Raw genomic sequence first — 4,701 nt, forward strand, 5'->3', positions numbered from 1 at the left:
GTCTTGAATTTCTACACCACCAGATCATTCCAAGTCATGGCTGGCAACATATACCAAATAAATCATTCTGCCGTGCACTGATGCATCAAGCAGGTGACAGAAGCATTGCTTGACTGGAGAAACTCTTTCATCACTTTCCCCGTGGAAAGAAGGCATCAATACAAGCAGGCATAACACATTTACCAGATGGTAAATTTTTCTAAAATGCAGCACATCATACATGGCATGTAGGTGGTCAATTGAGTTCTCACCATCAACCAGACACTATTCATGAACAGAAAGGGGGTTTGTTCAATTAATATGTTGGTGGTCCATTGAACTTAGTTATTTATTGCAGCTCTGTTTTAAATGTGAGTAGCAGTCCTTTAAGAGCTACTGCTTTGCCAGATATCACAATTACATGTCCTTTCCCTCAAGCTGGTTCAATCTTTCAGGGAAGTATTAAAATTACTCTAATGAGCTGACCTTGTGAAATCAAGAACAGCTCATAGCGTACCATAGTGATCTGGCCTGGTGGCATAGTGCCAACATTGCAATATCTTCCCTTAAATGTATCATGGACCTGTTCCATTCCAAGAATGCCTTACTGTGTGTAAAAGTGCCCGTAGCAGTGAATAGATCAAAAAAAATCAGAAATATTGGGAATAGCCAGTTAAAGGGAAGTGGCAGAAAAGGGACGAATTTAACAACCTTTGGAAAATCTTCAGCTGCATCTAAACCCATTAACAGCAATCACAAGGGCTGAAAGAGGGAGGGCACTGAGTGACAAGTTAACAATGAAAGAAGAGGAAACTCACAGTGGAGGTGAATCATCACAAAGTGACTTTCAATCCTGACCTCATGTTTGATGGATGCAGAAATGGAATTGTGCAATGTGATGTATGAGTGGCCTAGTTTGTCGTTCCATGGCATCATTTTCATAGGTGAGCATGCTTGAAAGGAGGCGAGGTCATGTCTGAGACTGCAGCTGATCAGTACTGGCTGTGCCAGCCCTGTGTTGCACATTAGGAGCAGGTATCCTGGCAGAAGATAGCACAGCTTTCTGTCTGCCTCTGCTGACTACCCACATTTCAATAGTTAACTGAAGTTTCCACCAATTTCAGACAGGAACCTCCTCCAGGCAGCTCCAGGAAATGTGCAGGACAGAGACCAAGACTTCAAGTTTCCTTAAAGTTGTTCCCAGTACTGCACAGTGTAGCGTGATTTCCTGAGCAGAACCACCAGGAAACCAATTGATAATAACCCACCTTTACTAATGATCCTTTATCATTTAAGTAGCAGGTAAGCCACCAAGCCAATATAAATGACAAAAACTTTATGCAGTGAGCAGAATTTTGTGAAAAGGCTAAGTTGGCAATTTTGGAAAGTTCACTTTAGTGTTTGGTGCATGGAGATCTTTATTGATTCCACACTGGAGAAATGGGATGAGCATTTGTTCCAGGTGGCAACCCACACACATGAGCTAGAACTAGCAGCCTAGGTTGCTCTTTCCAAGTATTCACTCAGTCTGTTAAGCCTGGCAGCAATGGAATAAGTGGCCACCCAAAGCTTCGATTGCATCAGCTGCAGCACTAGTGAGACAGAGGCACTCAGCTTTTGCTTCCTATGTGCCCTGAGGATCCCCTACAGGTGGCTGTGAAGATGCCACTTACTCTTTAGTAATCTCTATTTCCAAGCATCGTTCATGCGTAACTGCCATGAAGTCAGAGATTCAATGTTATGTATTTTTCATCCGCTGTTGTAGACAGCTCATAGTGGACTCAGAGGATGTAGAAAAGGCCTGTGTTGCTTTAATATTTGTCCCTTCTGATGCAGTCCCAGTAGGATATCAATCCCATACTCATACAGCGTTTTTATATTGTAGGGTATCACCCTTCTCAGATCTTTCCTGTCAACTCCAGTTCCTACCCATACCTGTAAACTTGCTTGAAGATACCCTCTGCAGGTTGGTGCCAAAGAGAGCAAAGGGCAAGAATTGGGTTGCTAATTTGGCAGTCTGTGAATCATCTTGGCTTGTAAGAAGAGATTATTTGTGAAGATCTTGAAATTTGTTCGAGCAACTCAAAGGCCACCCCATGTCCTGTGAACTCCTGTCCTGCTACCATTAGCTTGCATGGTCACTTTCCTGGCCATATTCTTTTGCAGGTGATGTGTGACATACTATATGCAAAGTATTATTGCTTTTGATGCTGATGTTGTGTTCAGGTTCTTTTGAATAAAGCAGCCTTGCAAAATAGGAACAGTGTGTATGTTTTGCAACTGAAAGTGTAGAAATGAGTGTGCTTTTTATTAGGGAAAAACATGCATATGCCTTTTATGATACCACTGAATTTATTTTCACCGATGGTAGATCTAGGAAATATTATGCATGCATTCAGCAAGAACTGTGCTGCACCCATCTGTAATTCCAGATTCCGCATATTTGCATAATGTGGGCAAACACCAGATGTTTATTATTGTCTGCCATTTCTTCCCCATTAGTGGGCAGTAAATTGTACGGGGACTACTGTAGGACTTAAGGCAAAAATTTTCAAGTTACAGACAAGTGACAGAGATGTCAACTAAAAATTGCCAACTAGAAATTGTTGGAATAGGAGGGCATGCTGTTTTTATAGATGGGGCTGTTGAAATGTTATTAGAGCAAGTGTGCCAAATAAACGAGCTGCTACTTCCCAGAGACATTTATCAGTTGGCTTGAAGAGTGGGTGAGGTTTTGTGGCAGGAGGTAGCAACACATGTGAATGTAGATACCACTGTGCTCATTCCTGGCCATCGTGCCACAGGAGTGTCTATACTCCTGTAGTTGATGCTTGTATTCCAGATGAGGAGTGCTTCTCGTTGAATACTATTACTAATATTAAAATAGATGATGATGTCATCTTGGATAGATTAGGAACATTGATAAAGCTCAAGGTCTGGATAATATCTATCCAAGGGCAATTAAAAAAATTAGATGGGTGCTCTGTTAGCCCCTTGCCTGAATCTGCAATAGTTCATTAGATTTAGGGATAGTTCCCTTAGGCTAGAAGCTAGCTACTGTAGTTCCTGTGTTTAAAAAGGAGACAATTCAGAGCCATGGAACTACAGGCCTATCAGACTGACACCCATTTTTGGAAAGATGCTGGAAGGGATTGTAAGAGATGCCCTTTATGATTTGCCCAACAAATTTGATTGAGGTTATTTGGAAGTTACTGGGGTAGTTGATGTAAGAGGATGTATATTCAAGTAGCTAATGTGGGGAGAGTAGAGAAGCCCCAAAGAACCCCATCTAGACCCCAAACACATGATAAAACAGTTGACGAGGGAAATCCAGTTGACATTGTCTGTCTGGACTTTCAGATAGCCTTTGATAAGGTACTTCACAAGCTGGAATCTTGCAATATCAGGAGAAATTTGAAATACTGGATCAGGAAATGTGTACAATCCCAAAGCCAAAACATTGCAGTTAACAGATGTGGTTTAGCTTGGATACATATTATTAGCAGCATGCCCCCAGGGTTCATGCAATCCAGGCCCACTACACTTCACCCAGTCTTTATTAATTAAAGGGCTGGAGAACGTTCCTATTGATAGATTGTTGCAGCTTAACAGATTGGAGAGGACTTGGAGACACATTTTTTTCTTATTTTTTGCCTCTGCCAGGAGATTACATGGCTGCAACTGGGTGGGAAGTAGTGGGGAGAGGGGGCAGAGGGGCGCGTGAGTGAGAGGAAGAATTTTGCATAATGGCCATCATGGCCATTTTTTGCTTGTCAATTTTGATGTGCACATGTTTGTAAAATGTTTAATGACCTCAGCAGGTAAGAAACCCATTGCGACCTATAAATGTAATTTATTAAACGTGCATGGCAAAACTAGTTCCCTACAACCCAAAAAATGTTTTATTAGCTTTCCACAATTGCTTATTATTTATGTAGGTACACTTGGTACTTTTCCACTAATGCTTCTTTTCCTCATAACCTAAATCACTGTTCCTTTAGACAAATCCTTCCTTCTATTGGATTTACATGACATATGTTTGTGTCTTTCACATTGTCTGCGAACAGAATGCTGACACTTGGACATTCATGTATGTCTTCCTGCCAATGTCAAGTAGTCAAACGCCTCTACCTGCCAGAGATGATTACACATAACAGGTGAGAGGAAATCCAAACAGGAGAGGTAGTTACCCCCTAGCTTCGCACCAAACCTCTTATTGTCTTACTCTCTTTGAGGAGGTAGCACAGCAAATCCAGGACAGAGAGACTATTGAGGAAGCAGAGAATTGGTCCCACTCCAGCATCTGATCATATCTTTCACATGCAATTTATTGCCTGAATCAAAGCATACATTCAAAACTGATATGTCACTCATTTGGTGGAATATAGCACCTCATCAAGTTGGCATCACAATATCATTGTAATGCTTGCTCCTCTTCTGTTTCTATTCTGGATATGACATAAGTTGGGTGCCAGTGACTCCAGGGATACTGCTGGGGAGTGGCACTGACTGGATAGCCTTCAAAGAGCCAACACAAGCACAATGGACAGAATGGTCGCTTTCTGTGCTTATATGATTCTATGTGAGGTGTCTGGCTGCTGTGTGTCACGTGTTTTCAAGGTTAAGTTTGAGAAGAACATAGAGCTCAAAAGGCTCTCAGCATTCATGAGAGGTACAAATACCAGTCACAGGTCTCTGCCATCCCTCAACTAACCCGGAAAG

Source organism: Cetorhinus maximus, chromosome 11 (assembly GCF_964194155.1).
Source record: "Cetorhinus maximus chromosome 11, sCetMax3.hap1.1, whole genome shotgun sequence".
NCBI classification, from domain to species: domain Eukaryota; kingdom Metazoa; phylum Chordata; class Chondrichthyes; order Lamniformes; family Cetorhinidae; genus Cetorhinus; species Cetorhinus maximus.